At 45.4% G+C, this 16,814-nt stretch overlaps 1 long non-coding RNA gene across 2 annotated transcripts in view; it reads left to right on the forward strand.

Moving 5' to 3' along the window:
- Window positions 1-16,814, forward strand: part of LOC146197751 (uncharacterized) — a 57,274-nt gene that overhangs the window by 27,433 nt on the left and 13,027 nt on the right. Inside the window, exons 2-3 of one of the 2 annotated variants that reach the window (XR_014705678.1) lie at window positions 5,375-5,486; window positions 7,081-7,158. This is a non-coding gene — a long non-coding RNA (uncharacterized LOC146197751). Of the gene's footprint in view, window positions 1-5,374; window positions 5,487-7,080; window positions 7,260-16,814 lie in introns of those variants that run through there. The other variant, XR_014705677.1, reaches the window with a different exon arrangement.

Raw genomic sequence — 16,814 nt, forward strand, 5'->3', positions numbered from 1 at the left:
TAACGTTAAACCTTCCCGAGGAGATGGGGGACAACTTGATTTGCCTCAGCGGAAAAGGAAGCAATGCTCAGGAGCTTCTCAAAAAGACGGAGCAGAGAGGAGAACTAAACAAATCCCAGCTGTCCGATCTGGGCGAAATAATAACAGAGTTTGAGGCCTGTTTCGTGGACAGGCCAGACAGGACTGATTTGACTGAGCACGATATTCAGCTGAATTCAGACGTGCCAGTGCGATCAAGGTGCTACCGATTTTCTCCAAGGCAAAGAGAAATTCTGGATAGGGAAGTAACTCGCATGCTGGAATTGGGAGTAATAAAACACTCGGAAAGCGATTATGCTTCGCCTATGATCTTAGTAGAAGCTCCAGGTAAATACCCTAGGCCTGTGGTAGACTACCGAAAGCTAAATTCTCTCACCAGGGATCAAGTGTATCCTATTCCGAATATTGAGGAGAGAGTAGAACAGGTCAGTAGAGCGGCATATGTGACTACGCTGGACCTTACTCGAGGATACTGGCAAGTACCGCTGACTGAACGCGCCAGCAGATACGCGGCTTTCGTCACTCCGACGGGCAGCTACCAGCCAACAATGATGAGTTTCGGGCTCAAAAATGCTCCATTTTGTTTTTCCCGACTCATGGATAGGGCTTTAAAGGGGTGTGAAACATTCGCGGTGCCTTATTTAGACGACATTGCGGTTTTTTCCGACTCATGGGCGGACCATATGGTACATGTAAGAGCTGTACTGAGCCTTTTGCGTCAAGCTGGACTAACCGTAAAGGCCGAGAAATGTTGCCTGGCAAGGGCGACCGTGGACTACTTGGGTCACAATGTAGGTCAAGGTTTCAGGAAACACAGCGAGATTAAGATTTCTGCGGTAGCAGACTACCCGCGGCCGAGCACGAAGACGGAAATTCGAGCATTCCTGGGTCTGACTGGGTACTACAATCACTACATCCCTAACTATTCAGCTTTGGCTAGCCCTCTGACCGACGCTCTCCGCAAGACAGAACCGACAAATGTAGTCTGGGACGAACAAAAGGAAGCCTCCTTCGTAAACCTGAAGGCTGTGCTGATTAGCCGTCCGGTATTGCGAGCTCCAGACTATGGCCGAGAATTCACGGTCCAGTGTGATGCCAGTGATCGAGGGTTAGGTGCCGTTCTCTGCCAGAGAGATGACGACGGTAATGAGCACCCCGTGCTCTACCTGAGCAGAAAACTGAGTTCTAGAGAGAGGGCTTATTGTGCGTCAGAGAAAGAGTGCGCTTGCATTGTATGGGCCATTCAAAAATTGCAGTGCTATCTTGGAGGGGCCAAATTCACCGTAGAGACGGACCATTGTCCCCTGGCTTGGCTGCAAACTGCGACATCGAAGAACAGTCGCCTTCTTAGGTGGAGCTTGATTTTACAGCAGTACAATTTTCAAATAAGATACAAAAAAGGGAAGCTAAATGGGAATGCGGACGCGCTTAGCCGCTCTTTCTAAGCGGTCCGAGATGTTCCTCACCATGTATCCAAATTGATAATCAGGTTTTTTTTTTTCGTGCGCTTGTATATGTGTGACTATGTAAAGCAGCACGTTTGGTTTTCTAGGAATACGTGGGTCCTGAACGTCTTGAGAGTGGGCTTTTCTCGAACAACAATGGCAGTTTTCTTTTAACCTGGTCTCTTCAGACGGGAGCCGAGTGCTTGCTTGGACATGTGGTTGAGTTTCAGACAGCTCGAGCAATTTGGCCTACGACAATCAAGACAACGCGACAAGCAACAGCGAGCTTCAAGCGTTCATGTGCAGGCCATTAAGTCGTCTCTTCATGCAGCAGCTGCGACTGCGGCCCTCCGAGACTCTTCTGGCGGGGGAGGAGGCTGTTACGACCGTGCATCATCCGCACTTGCGCGCTCTATTGTTCGCCTGTGGGCATGGATAAGTGCTGTGGATATGTGGTGTTGGTACAATGGCTCTAAGTGAGCCTGTTTCCAGGAATCCTGTTTTGTAAGCCTGTTTTGCTTTGTGGACACCCTGCAAATGCCAAATTGACCCTGTCAAGAGAACGTCTATAAAAACACAAAGAAATGTCCCCCTGCGGGAAATAGCCGGAAGTGCTTTCGTTCAATTGTTCACCCTTCCCGTCGAGAAGTGCTATCGTCCAGTGAGGAATGCCTACTGGACAAAGGAGACGACAGAGTGACACGTCCGCTGATGTACAGGACAAGAAAGGAGCATGACGCATACGGCCATTAAATGATTTCCCGGGAATGCAGGAAAGATTTGCAATTGTCGAAAACGGACAATGCTGGGAGCGTATGCGGCGCGCACGTGCACTTGGGTTTCTGAGAAGTAAATCCACTTGCCGGAACCAGCCTATCGATTCTTGGCTGAAGAATAGAAATGTACCTCCTCGCAGTTCCCAAGCTTTTCCCGCCAACAAGTGACCAGGCCCAACGAAACAATGCCGGGCCAGTCAGTGCTTCAGACCATCAGTGCAGTGATGTGTTCGATTGGATGCCGATATCTGAGGGGCGTGCCCTGGATTTGGTTGGTCAGCATCTTCAGAGAGGGGCTGGACATAGGGGGTTTTAAGGACGCTGCAGAGCACGAAATGTCGCTCTGGGCCCTGGGTAAACGGCTCATCCAGTCGCTTCTCGCTATGAACTCTTAACGCTCGCCATTTTGCTGATGTACCCTTCTTCTTCATGTAAATAATCATGTAAATAAGTTTCTCAAAGTGCCATTAAACCTGCTTGTACATATTTCACCAACTTCGAAGATTCAATCCTTCTTCAACCCGGAGTCTCTGCACGCTACCAAGTGAAGGCCGGGTCGACTTAGCCCCAGCGTCACGACATGAGTTTCTATAATATGCCTTATGGCAAGCTTGGGGTAAAAAAAAAAAAGAAAAAGAAAAAAACTGGCGCCGGCGCTGGAGCGCAACGTGTATAGGGAGCTTGCATGAAGCGATGTATGCTGGGTATTCCGCCATGATGTTGTCGTTGGCAGCAGACGACACAGCACGGCACTGCCGCCTCGTCTACATGGTCGCGTAGTGCGCGCAGACGATTCGGGCGCGGTCGAACAGGCCGACTGCGGGTTCTTGACGATTCCAAAAATACGTCTACACGAGGGAGAGAAGACAAATGATTCCCCTAGCGACGCGAATGGCTCGAATCGGAACAAGTACCAAACTACTCGCCAGAACTGAAATCATGCATGTCGGCGACGGGCGTCCGTACGCATAGCGTTCGCGCTTGAAGAGGCGTAGCTTGAACAAGTATACGCGTCGCACTGCTTTCCATTTCTCCATAGCGCGCCCGATTTGTCGGGCACAGTGTCGACGCGTACGGTTCTCAGGAATCTGCCGACAATTGCACGCACGTAAGGGCAGCGCACGAAAAGCCGCATGTTTGCACAGTGGACCGTCGAAAACGACACTTGCTCAATTCAGCCTGGCTGCGCTGCCCGCCGTCTGCTGCCAGCGACATAGCGGATTACCCAGCATGCATGCTGCTGCCAGCCCCTTCCGCCTCGAGCCCCAGTCTACTCATCCGTCCTTGTTACTCGATCCGCTACTCGTCGCCATTGGCTTCTTTCTCTATAAAAGGAGTTTAGAGGCTGCTTCTGTACACTTGTCATGCGTGCACTAAGTTTTTCGAATTGCTTCCTTTGCAAGCGACAGAGTAGCAGCTAGATAGAGTAGAGTCTCGATTGTCGCGAAGTCAGCTGGAGCTGCGCTTAGGCTTGTTTTATTGGAATGCCGTTTATTGCGAGGGTCTTCGCTACCTTCTTAAAAACACAGCGTAACGATGGCGACGAGGAAAGTGCTTTCGATCCCTTTGTCTGTCTGCTTGCAAGAATGTTCATTTCACGAACTGCCTCAATTTTCCGTTTTAGTGCAGTCTTTGTGGCTTTCTTTGATATTTACGGAGCCCTGTAGGCATTCTCAAGACCGCGGCACTTAGCCGTTCGGACTGCTCTTAAGGAAGAACGCAGTGAATTAGTGACTTATTCAGCCATAAAGAACGTCTCGCTTTCTCATATGTTGCACATGCTGTCTCGCTCTCAAATCTCCACGGTGGAGCTCCATACAAGTGCATGTGCACTTCACATTTTCGGAATACTGCTCGCATACACTTACACGCTGCATAGGCTTCGGCAACCGTGCTAATTTGTATATAAGGGTGTGTTATGTGTATCACAATGTAGCATCTGTGTTCATAATGGAAACTAAAGCGCAAACAAAAAGGACGAACACGCTGAAGGAAGAGCCCGCACAAGGATAAGCGCTTTTCCTGTGTGGTATTGTGCTTGTATTTGTTTTTTTTTTTTAGTTTTCATTAGGAACATTTACCAACATACCCAACTTTTTGCCCACCTCTAGCGTATGTGTGCTTGAAATTTAATGCGCATTCAATGTGTCGAGGACTTATTTTTGCAGCATGCCAGGTATACTTTTTGTCTGAATAGTAGCTCATTTCACGCAGCGCTTTTTTGAAGGTGCATATATGTGAAGGTGGGTACAGAAACAATTGTTTTAATTCTGTCCTGTTAGCGTTCCTGTGTTGGAGCTTTGAATTTGCGCTCAGTGGGAGTGAACCCGTTGTAAATAAATGCCGGCACGGGACATGACGCTTCATACTTGCAGTGTTGATAATATACAGAGATCAGTTTCGGGGGTATCTAAAATGGCAAGGGAGAGCACCATGTATTATAGGTTTTTTCTTTTCTCCATGTTTTGTGAAAATCAGTGCATATTTATTCAGACTATAAAAAGTGTCCGTCTTGAACGGAGCAGCCAAAATGCGCCTTGCGTAATAAATAAGAGTAAGAGTTACTGTTTATTTTTTTGCAAATTTCGAACACTTTTTTCTTGTTTTTGCGCACGTATACTTCTTTCTGTTCGCTAATAGCATTTCCTGCGTATGATTTCTATATCTTCAGTTTTACTGATATCTTGTTTATGATATTAATCCATGCATTTTTTAAAAATGAGGCAGCTCATGTAGCAAATATTAACGCAGAATTAAGTAATCACATGAGAAGCGGTTCACGCTTAAGCAAGTTATAATGTAACATTTATTTATTTATTACAGAGTCCTGCAGCGCCCGAAGGCATTATTGCAGGGAGGGAGAGGACAAATAACATTGAAGTACAATAAAAATACATAAAAATGAGGAAAATAACACGACACAATGAAAAACATGCATCGAAAGAACGTTTGAGAAAAATACCTGCGTCAGGAGAATGGTATATTTAGCTATATAACAAGGTTATTAGCAGCCATGGAAGCCAGAGCATAAATGTTGCAAATGTTGTGTGCACTTGAAACATTTTTGTGTTCGTGGTTGCACTCTGCGGTTATTACAATTTTCCTTAAATGCAGTGAAAACAAAACTACGTAGCCAGGTGACGGCCCACATCCGATGATGGTTTTATACAGCACCCAGCGGCACTTAGATGTGAAGCCTTCTGATCATGCGCGTCTGAGCTTCCAGGTTTGTATATGCATCTAAACTCACAACTATGATGCAAAACTGCTGAAATATGTAAACAATTGGATTGATCGTGTTGCTTCGAGCTGTCTTTTAGTTTTAACCGTAGGCTTTACTGTGCCATCTCTCCTACGAGGCTAAGTAGTGCTTCGTGACCAACTAATGTTTTGGGCCCATTCATGCATATTTCATATTTTTGTGCATGCATTGATTATTGCACCTCCCGATTTCTTAGCAATCAGTGAATGCATATGAAGCTCCTTATTCAAGCCACATGGAAATCGAGGTAAAGAAAAAACTTCTTTGAAGCATTGTATTAGCGGACTTTGTGCCTGATTTAAATTTCCCAGCTAAAGTTATAATAGGAAATTGTTCAAGAATTTAATTACAAACCCAGACATGCATATAGTTACAAATATCTAAGCAATCCCTGCTATTAACTACGTGTGCTTTCGCTCCTTCTGTATTTCTAGTTTGCTTATGCCCTTAGCTTTTGCATATGTAGCACATGTTTCCTGAACTCGTGCTTGTCTCGAGGCTTTGTGCCTGCAATAAAGCTTTCATAATATCAGATTGCAGATATTGAAAGCTGTGTTCTCGTAGTTTATTTGAAAAAAGCATTAATATGGAATGTAAAGATTGAATAGGGTCAAACAGGCTGCTTGTATTAGAAATATTTTCAGTACTTGTAATACATAAGGTTACTGTGAAACACTAATATTTTTCTATACTACAGAAGGGGGAGCCTCATTTCGCAAGCCAACGTTTCGACTTTGTCTGCGCCCACACGAAGAGAAGTCCCTTTGTCGAAACGTTGGCTTTTTTTACGATCTTCCTCTCGTTCTGTCTTGAGACACTGCTTCAGCATATCTTGTCGTAAATTACGTGAGACACATGGGGAGATGCCTAATGGTCACCTATTCTTGACGTCCTTGGGCGAGCTTTTGGACTCACTGGGATTGGGCCCATTGTTCTACACTGTGTGACTCATTGTGGTATAAATGTAGAGCGAATGCAGCGGTGCAAAAACGGCATGGCTGCTTGAAAAAGCTGTCAGTGTATGAATTAATTTGTAACTTGCCGTTATTTGATCCTAAGTGAGCGTTATAAACTCATGTTGCTTATCAAGTGGATACAGAAATAGTAAACTTCTCACAGCCTGACAGGGCATATATGCTTCTTGCTGGTTTCTAGATATTTAATGGAGAGTGTAAAACAGTCTTAACGTCAAAGCAAGTTTGGGTTGCGATTTCAGAAGATTAGTGCTCGAGTGATCTCTTTTGGCATCCGGTGAGGCAAGGGAAGTTTTGCAGTAAAACATGTTCTGAGGCCAATGATTGAAGGAAGCATTTGAGAAAGGTGCTTCAAGGGAGGTTTCGGGCTCTTAGTAACGCATAAAATTTGATCCACGTAAGGCGAGCTATATACTTGAGGCATCCTCACTGAGGCAAGGAGTTATAAACAGTGTTAGTTATTTATTCACTGCTTTATTCCTGCGCGGAAGGAACTTATTACATTCTTTTTTGAGAGAGGGCTTTTAGAGTGCTGTGTTGCTGGTAATATTGAGATCGTTTCTTAAAATTGCGTTTTCTTCTAGGTTTTACTTGCAAAACATTCAGTGTCAACGACTCAGAGGTGAAGGCCAGCCACGACGCTGGCGAACGGGAAATAATCTGTATGTCTTTTATTTTAAATTTCAAAAATAGTTAGTTTTTTTCTTTTCTTATTTACAGCATCACGTGGCTGTCATATGTAAAAGCTATTCATAGAATAAGCAGTAAAACCTATTTTGTGTGTACATCTATATGTTGCATGATTCGGCATATCCACATCTGTGAGTTGTGCCGAGGTGCATGCATACCATTATTAAGCAACAGCTGCCTTGTAAAGTTGTCATGAAAGGCATCGTGGATGTGGTATACATTGCCAAGAAAATGCAGTCTGGAAACATTCGCTTCGCTCAGTTTTTATATTTTACTCCTGTCCTCCAGAATTGTTTTCACTGTGCTCTTTAGCAGCTCATACATGCACATAGAGACGACCATTAACAGTGATTATGCACTAGTGAAGAGAGCATTAAATATTTTTCATATATTCAATAGGATTATAAATGGAGCCTTAACATTTATATGTCCACAGACAGTCTATGCATCTCAAACTTGTCTATAAACATATGTCACGTTTAGAGATCTATTCGCTCATGTGCAATGTCTGACTAGTTTTCTAGTCTTATTTCAAGTTATCAATTTCCAAGATTCGCATAGAACATTTTCAATGCTAATTCATTGCGTAGGCGTTGCAATGTCTACGCGTCACATAGAACATTTTCAATGCTAATTCGTTATCGCGTAAGCATTGCAATGCCTACGTGACAAAGAATTAACGTTGAAAATGTCCTGTGTGACCAGCTTTGGCTGGTTGAACGGATCAGCCGGGCAGCAAAGGCCGCGGGAGTCCTGGTATGAGGACCCAACCACGGGAGCTCTACATTATTTTTCTGCACTATATAATGTTTGCTCTCTCGGGGCGCCGGTCGGGGAGCTTCCCTTCCATTTGTGACTGCTCACTTGAAAGGGGCCCATTCAACCCTTTCGGGACAGACGTTTAGGCATACACACACACAAGGTCAACGAAAGTAAACGCTGCCACCCATAATGACCCATTCGCTTCAGCATGGTGACGACTACATAGGATCCTACCAGCGCCGTGGTGGTGACTGCTTTGGACGTGTTCCCTACAAAGGCACATTGGTTCATGCCGATAGCGGCTAGGAAATCAATGACCTATATACCTCTAACGATCACTGGTTCCTAACGTCCTGCGTCATTCACCAGAAGCCATTCCTGCGGCAGTTTTCTCTATTTCCACGAGGTGAACAGCGAGGAAACGCCTGACGACTTTACATACAAACGGGGACATCTCTCCACGGAAAATTTACCTTTTTAGTTCTACAGATACAGTTATCTCCTCGAGCGAGTGCACAGTTTTGAGCTCCCAAAGCACGATCGCGTATGAGGATAGAACGATTGACATATCTGTTGTTTGAGGTCGACTCGGTTCCGCGATGGCCACTGCGGCACCGCCAGGAACAAAGATCAATGTTAGATAGGAGCATTACGAGATACTTAAAAAAGGGGGGCCGACAACCACCCCGTTACTATTTACCACACCAACTGTACGGAAAAGCGCACTGTAATTCAATCATTGGCAGGAGGAGAGCAACAACCACTTGCGTGCACGTAAACACGCGACGCGGCCGTGCTGCTCGGAGGTTTTGCCAAGGTCGGAGGGCGCAGAGTAGGGTTAGAACACTGTAGTAGGAGGGCGCCTTTCGCCTCCGAGCATCGAGGCACCGCACAGAAAGGCGCCCACTGGCCCAGGTTGTCGAGCGGAGCCTCGCGCGCTTCCAGGAAGCATCGCTGGAGGACGGCGTTCAATAAATATCGCCTTCGTGAACTTGGAGGCCATTGCAGCGAAGCGCGAAGGAAATATTTATTGGTCTCACCTTTGTCGAGGAACATGCACCCGATGCATAATAAAGAACGCAAAAAACACAGAGAAATAACCATTGCAAAAAGAATGAGAGACAAGGAAGCCGAAGAGGTAGCCTATGTTGATGCATGGTGCGGGAAACGTGGAGCTGCAGTCTCGGTGGTGGTCGATGGGACCGGAATACCCAAAATTACGGCCTCGTCACGCATCCGCGATAGAGAGCTGAAGGGGTTGCGCTCTCTTGAGTTGGTACGCAGGCAAATCAGTGGCAGTAAAACTGCTGTCTGGAATTTCGGGAAAGGGACGATCTCGGATAAAGCCACGCGCATCCTCTTATCAAACCCTATTTATCGAAGGATATCAATTATATGGACAGTTCCACATGAATTTGGCCCTGGCAACGAGGCTGCACACGTGCTGGCCTGAGCTCTCTACCAACGGGAGGCTGCGGAGCAACCCGCATGCAACATTGCATCATTATACATATCGTGAAATTACCGAGCACTATAGACCTTTTCACGATCATGTGAGAAACCGGTTTGACTGGGCTGTGAAGCAGGCGTGGGGGAGAATCCGCAGATTTTTCCTGTGCTATGAGCACAGCCCAGTCTCCAGTATGGCAGCGCCCTTTGGCCAATTTTGAAAAGGCCTATAAGCTACATAGAATCAGCTTTCGGCCCCCAGATCGGTCTCAACGACGAGGCGCGCATTTGAAGGCGTTTACAAGCTGGGAATTACATCTGCCCTTTCTGGGTCTTCCTGACCGGGGATGAAAACGATTCTAAAGGCAAAATCTGTGCTGAAAGCGGTACACTTGGTCACATAATTTGGGAATGCGCCGATTCCCCAGACGCCGGCTTAAACATAGATAAGGAGCCTGGGAAGTTCGGGATCCCGCCTGGCGGCCTTGAAGGGACAATGTAACTTCACTAGTCTGCGGGGTATTTCCTGACCCGCGTGTCCGGAGGGCCCTTATTGGTGGATCAATAAAGTTTTCATTCATTCTCCTCCCTTCAGAGTGTGCGCGTATCTAAACGGGGCCTCGGCTGCCGCGGTGGTTGGTGGCCTGTGCCCACGTAGAAACCACAGTGTATGTATATTCACATACTCCAGCCCTACGGGGGGGCTATTGCAGGAGTGGCACATAAAGAAAACGAAAATAGACAAAAATGCAAGGCATAGCAGCACACGTTAAGCACATAAAACGAAATCATGTTAGATAATGCAAAAACAGCGAAGAAATGTTGTCTATTGCAAGCACAAATTTATCTACTGGTAATAACTAACTGAGCCAGTCAATGAATAACAATGTTAAATGGTACGCGAAAAAAAAAAAGCAAGCAAAGTAAGGTGCGAAATGAAGTTCGTGATTACTTCTTGTTAGCTTTGGTTTGGCGCGAGTGATGTAGCAATCGCTTGAGAGACGATGGCGAGAGTGAACACTGGAATATATATATATATATATATATATATATATATATATATATATATATATATATATATTCCAGTGTTCACTCTCGGTAATCTTCGTCTTCATAGCCACTGCCATGCATCGCGTGCTGGTACACTCGAGGACGCAGAAGTTGGTCGCTGCTTTGCTGATTCGCCACGCCTGACGCTCCGCAGCGAGTTCCTCCTGAGCGGCTGGATCCATCTGGGTTTAACCAATAAACACACCCCTACAATATATATATATATATATATATATATATATATTTGGCAATTTTTGTTTTGCAGTTAACTAGTAGTTAAAATAATTTTTCTAATTTACTGACTATTGCCTTTAGACAATAAATGTTATTTGCAGAGTTGGAGAGCTCCTTCTGAAACCCCCGTTCCATTTATTTCCGATAAAAAAATTTAACGTGTGTTGGTTTTCGATACGCCAAAGAAAGCCCGCGAAATGCAAAAATTATCACGTGGCTGACGCATTCGTCCGATACGATTGTGCTGATCCCAACCTGGGCTTCAGTGAATGAAATCATATGCTTGCAATGGTTTCTTCGTCCGCTTGAGCCAGTCGCGGCGCACGTGACGGTGCAAGTCTCAGCGAGCTCACCGCGCCAGCTGCAACCATCGCCAGCATATCAGTTATTCAGAAGTTCCGCGGGCTATAGGTGGCGCGCGAGGCAATTCAATATGGCTCCCGGAGAGATGATCCGTGCGGCCGAATAGGCGTGCAGCCGGTCTTTTTGTTCTGCACTTCGCCCACAAGCAGCCTTGCCGCCATCGTTTACACGCGCATTGTGTTTGGGAGACATAATGACACACACCGGACAAGAAGAGACGAGAATGCGGTGCTTAATTGAAGGCGAGGAAGTCCTCAACGCCGGCTACCTCATTTGCTGTAGCCACGGTGCAAGGCTGTGGCCTAAAAGACTGCTCCCCTGCGTCGATGACAGTGCAAGGCCTTTGCTTGCAAACATCACATGTGAAGCAGAAGCCGCACGAAGTGTGTTTATGGAAGCCTGCGCCGATCATCCCAGTGGCGTTTCTCGCCCTCGCCGGTGTGCGGCGTCACCATCTACGGAACACGCGAATACCGCTGGGACTGGGCCATAAAGAAACATACTTACCTAAAGAGCGGACACTTCCATAGGGCCCTGCTAGGGTGCCTCGCATCGAGGCACCCTAGGCCAACGTTACTAGAACAAACTCTAGGGAGCCTACATGTTTCACCGCGGCGCCCGGCTTAGGGTGGTGCCATCCTTTGTAGGGGCACTTGCCGCCACCCGCTAAAGACCAGTGTTGCCAGATGAGCTAGCGGCGCCATTTTGGTCCCCAACTGAACCGGCGCGGCCGGGCGCTCCACATGAAGGAGAGCGTTGGCGCTCGTACATTGCGACGGTCTGATTCTTTCTATTTGCGCACTGCGGTATATATAAAGTGATGCATTTTATATAGCTCATTCGGTAGAAAAGCCGTTGGTATAGTAGAAATAGTAGTAGTAGTAGTTGTAGTATAGTCTGAACCACGTGCGGAAATATTCGGGGGCCGCGTAAAAAATCGTATGGTAATTTGTGGTTCTAGTGATTGATGATTGATTGATGTATGATAGGCGATGACGAGTTAATAAATTGTAATTAAAGAATTAAAAAATGAAAAATGGGGTTTAAAGGTGTCAAAATGCTCAGAATGTAAAGCCAATGTTTTATGTTAATAACGAAAATTTAGGGCGCGAAATTGATCAAATAATTGCAATAATTCAAAGGAAATAAAAAATGGGAAAAAGGCGGTTCAAAGGTGTAAAAATGCTCTGAATGTAAAGCCAATGCTTGATGCTAAATAATAAAATTTAGAGCACGTAATCAATGAAATAAATAATTGAAATTACAAAACTGAGACACCGAAAAAGGGGTTTCAAAGGTGTTAAAATACTCATAGTAAAAACCAATGATTGATGAGGCTAATTAGGAAGGTTAGAATTTGTAATTGAACGAATAAGTAATTGAACTAATTGGAAAAAAATGAAAACTTGGAAAAGGGGGTTCAAAGGTGTGGACGTGCCCCGAAAGAAAAGCCAATGCTTGTTGAGGCTAATATAAAGAAAATCAATTGATAATATTTAACCAATTTAATTAATTTTCATTAGTAATTGAAATATTCTTGAAATGAAAATTAGTAAATGGGGTTTGGAAGGTGTCAAAACGCACAGAAAAAAAATCGCATGCTTGTTTATGCTGATTAATAAATGTATAGTGTGTAACTGATCAAGTAATTGAAATACTTTGAAAAATAAAAACTTTGAAAAATGAGGTTCGAAGGAGTCAAGCTGCTGCGAATGGAGAGCCAATGTTTGCGAAGCTAAGTATCGATGTAGAAAAGATGAAAACGAAAAATGCTCTCAATGATATTTTTAATAACAATTCACTGTGTGCGCGGTTATAGAAAAGGCCCCCAATGAGCATACTGCAATCATACTTGATCTAACATAACCCGTGATATTACTTGGTGTAGCCAAAAGTACAAATGGTGATCACAATTAACTAAATAATGGCTAATAACTAAGACCCAAAATTAGTGTACTGGAATATACCACATAAACGCTATCCTGTGATATATGACTTCACATAACTTAAAGTCCAAGCATTAATCACAACTATATAATTAACGATACTAAATTAAAGCCGGTAATTAGTGTACTGCAAACATACTCGCTATATGCTGTCCAATGATATAGAACTTCACGCTATAGCATGAAGTTCCATGCTTAATCAAAGTTAATTAAATAACGGCAATTACCAAAGACCGCAAGTTAGTGCATTGCGATCGTGCCACATATAAGCTATCCTGTGATATATGACTTGACATTGTAGCCTTAAGTTCAAGCGTTAAGCATTATTATCGAATTAACGGCAATTAACAAAGACCGGTAATTAGTGTACTATTGCAATTGTGATAGATATAAGCTATCCTGTGATATATGACTTCACATAACTTAAAGTCCAAGCATTAATCACAACTAACTAGTTAATAGTACTAAATTAAGGCCGGTAATTAGTGTACTGCAAACATACTCGCTATAAGCTGTCCACTGATATATAACTTCATGCATGAAGTTCCATGCTTAAAGCTAATTAAATAACGGCAATTAACAAAGACCGCCATTTAGTGCATTGCGATCGTGCCACATATATCTTTTCCGAAGATCATGAGGCGTTATCTGATATCGTATCAGCAATGACTCTTTTAGTTCATCGTAATTTTTCAAGGATCGCCAACAAATCGCTTGATTTCTTCCGACGCTTCAGCGAAGAGCTACCAACTTCTGCGCCCAACTATTTAGCTCGAAGCGTTTACTTCTACAGACACTCTCGAAGTCTGCCAAATACTCTGCCACATCCTCGGCGATGAGGAACGGTGGCGGACCGTTTCGCGGTATCGAACCGTTACACTGAATGGCATTGAAAGCTTTTATCTTTTCCACGCTCATTCCATGTGCTGAAATCTCCAGCTGCATCAGTTGCCTTACGCGGGCGTCCTCTTTCTCGTGACGTTCACGTTCACCTTCCTCTTGACGTTCGTCGATGATTTCAAGGCATTCCGAAAGCTCGTCATCTGCAGCCTCCAACGCAAGAATAGCCTTTAACACTTCTGGGTTTCTGAGTTTGTCTGAGAAATTCAGACCCAACTCCTTCGCAGGCTCCAGCAATTTCGGTTTGCGCAACGACTTCAAATCCAAGTTCATGGCTGTTCCGAGTGCTGCCTTCTCTACTGCTCGCTATTGCCATTGCTGCAATTAACCCAGCAACAATCACAACACAATTACCAGCTCTGTTTTCTACTTAACAAAAGCCTGGCAAAACTCAGTACAAGAAAGTCCCGCACTCACCAAACCTCGCAGCCAAGAATCCAGTGCAGTCGTTTCGCTGCAGGCAACCAGTCATCACACAGGGCTCGTTGCACTGCTCCCGGCTTTCCGCTGAGCTGCTTGTTACACGGGTCACGCCTGGGACATCTCCGCTCTTCACACCAGATGTTGCACCTCGGTCAGGCCTGGCTCATCTCACCGACCACGGTCACGGCTTGGTCGTCGTCGTCCCTCCGATGATCACCAGTTGGACGACGGTCTCGCCTGGCTCGTCTCACCGACCACGGTACGGCTTGGTCATCCAACCGCTGCCTACCAGTTATTACATTTGTGCGGCGCCTAGGTATCGTACCGCTGTTATCATGCAGTTATTAGATTTCGGTCGCGGCCCTATCGGTTGGCCTGGCGGCTCTGTGGCTCGGCGGACGGCATCAACGGTCCCAGCAAAGACGAAACAACGAAACAACCTTTACTACAACATCATGAAGGAACGGGCAGAGAAGCTGATCCGGAGAGAATACAGACACTCTCACACAGCTGGTGTCTAGCGTCATCTGTACGGCGTCTCCAAGAGTCTCTGTCTTAGCGGAGTCTGCCGCTGCTTTTTATAGGCTTGCCAGTTCAGAGGGAAAGGGAGAGCCCTGCAAGTTCAGACAAGACGAGATGACTCAATCGCAGGTGGCGCGACCGCATCTCCTCCACCTCCTGCAGACGGGCGAGGGCGACGCACTCTCCCTCGAGCGCCGGGCTTGGCCAGCGTTTGCACACACACGCACGCACACACATTTGGCGCGTGGCAAGAACATGCCGATACTTGCCCGCGGGAGGAAGCGTTCGGCGGCCGACTGGACGGCGCCGAAATGGCCGAAACACTCGCTGTTCTGCCTGTTGCTATGCGGTGGCCGCGTCAGCTGCCACACTTGTCGGTGGCGAAACGTAACAATGCATACAAAAGAAAACACACTAAACACACAGTTCACAGCTCTGAACTACATATACACATATTTTGATATTTACATCTACAACTGTTACATAACTGCAGTTGAAATTATAGGTATACAGGCAATAATAAAAAAAAAAATCAACGCATGAAACGAAACACAAAAGGCAATGAGACAGAAGTGGCAGGAGTGCTGCTGGCGTATGTCGTGTCTAGATTTTTTTTTTTAAACGGTCGACACAAGTTTTTCTGTATTGATTTAAAAGTGTTGGTAGGGTGAACGACAATTTTTCCCTGAGGTAGTTCGGGCGTGGTGTTATAACATTCCATTTTTCTTTGTGGCGGGTAGTGTATCCTAGCTCCCAATAGAGTGAGAACTAGTTCCGGCGATCCGAGGAAGAAAAGGCTGTAGGCGGCAAAAATGGCATAGGCGGGCCAGAAATTGATGGGCGTAGCTGCTACGCTCTTTTCTAACGATGATAATTTTCGCAGAAATGTTCGGTTATCAGTTAATTCGCGTTTCAAGGAGACTTAAATTATAATGATTTTATACTGGCACTACTCTGACATTTTCGGAAAATTGCTCTGTGTATGGCTGTTAAATGGCAAGTCATGAAGAATCCTCAGGAATCTTTCTTGAAGTATGAATATCGTTTGCAGATTCCCATACCTAATTGTCTCCCAAACTAGAAAACAGTAATTTAGATGTGAATAAAAAAGGCAATCATAAAGAAGCATTTTTACTTGAAATGGCAAATATGTTCTAAGACGGGATATGACGCTAACGAAAGGAGATAACCGCGTTACAACAGACTCAACATGGTCATGCCAGAACATGTTCTGAGGGAAAGTTGCGCCTAGGATTTTGATATTATCAGTTTTTTGTAGTTTTTCCTTTCCGAAATTCAATCGTAAAGGGATGATTGGTTGTTTTGATTTTGACATAAATACAAATGCTTTTGATTTTATTGAGAAAGCAATACTACTCTAGATTTTGAGCATTCAGCGTAGCGCGGCCATTAGCCACATCTTACCCACGTGACGCTGTGACGTCACACCCTACGTGGGCTGTCAGGAGCTGCCAACTTGGGTCTCTAGTTTCACATGAGACGGTTATGTCAGTATCAGCCTGCTAGGACCCTGGCATTCACGTTATCCCTATAGACCTCCTTCGTGCTTGCAAACAAACAAGACGATCGAGGTGGCGCTGCTCTCGTCAGCGATCCCACGGTAGGCAAAAAGCACGACCGCGGTACTGTAGCCAAGCTTGTCAAGGCTGTGTTATTGTGATTTGTAGGCAGACGAAATGACCGTGAGCCTCAGCGGTGAGGACAGAGGCGATAGGCAACCTGCAACGGAGTTTGCTGAGACATGTGGCGCCACCTGGCGGCGGACGGGAGCTAATACTGAGTCGGCGCAGAAGCTGACGCCGTATATGTTGCGGCCGCTGTGTTCCTTCTGCGTTCGCGTTTTGTTATCCCAGTGAGTGTGATTTACTCATTTAGTGACTTCAGTGGCCTCGTGCGATGCTTCGACTACTACGGATGTGAACAAGAATAAAAATAAGCGCAAGGGCGGCGAGAAAGAC

Source organism: Amblyomma maculatum, chromosome 3 (assembly GCF_055883805.1).
Source record: "Amblyomma maculatum isolate TAMU_Amacu chromosome 3, ASM5588380v1, whole genome shotgun sequence".
Classification (NCBI taxonomy): Eukaryota; Metazoa; Arthropoda; class Arachnida; order Ixodida; family Ixodidae; genus Amblyomma; species Amblyomma maculatum.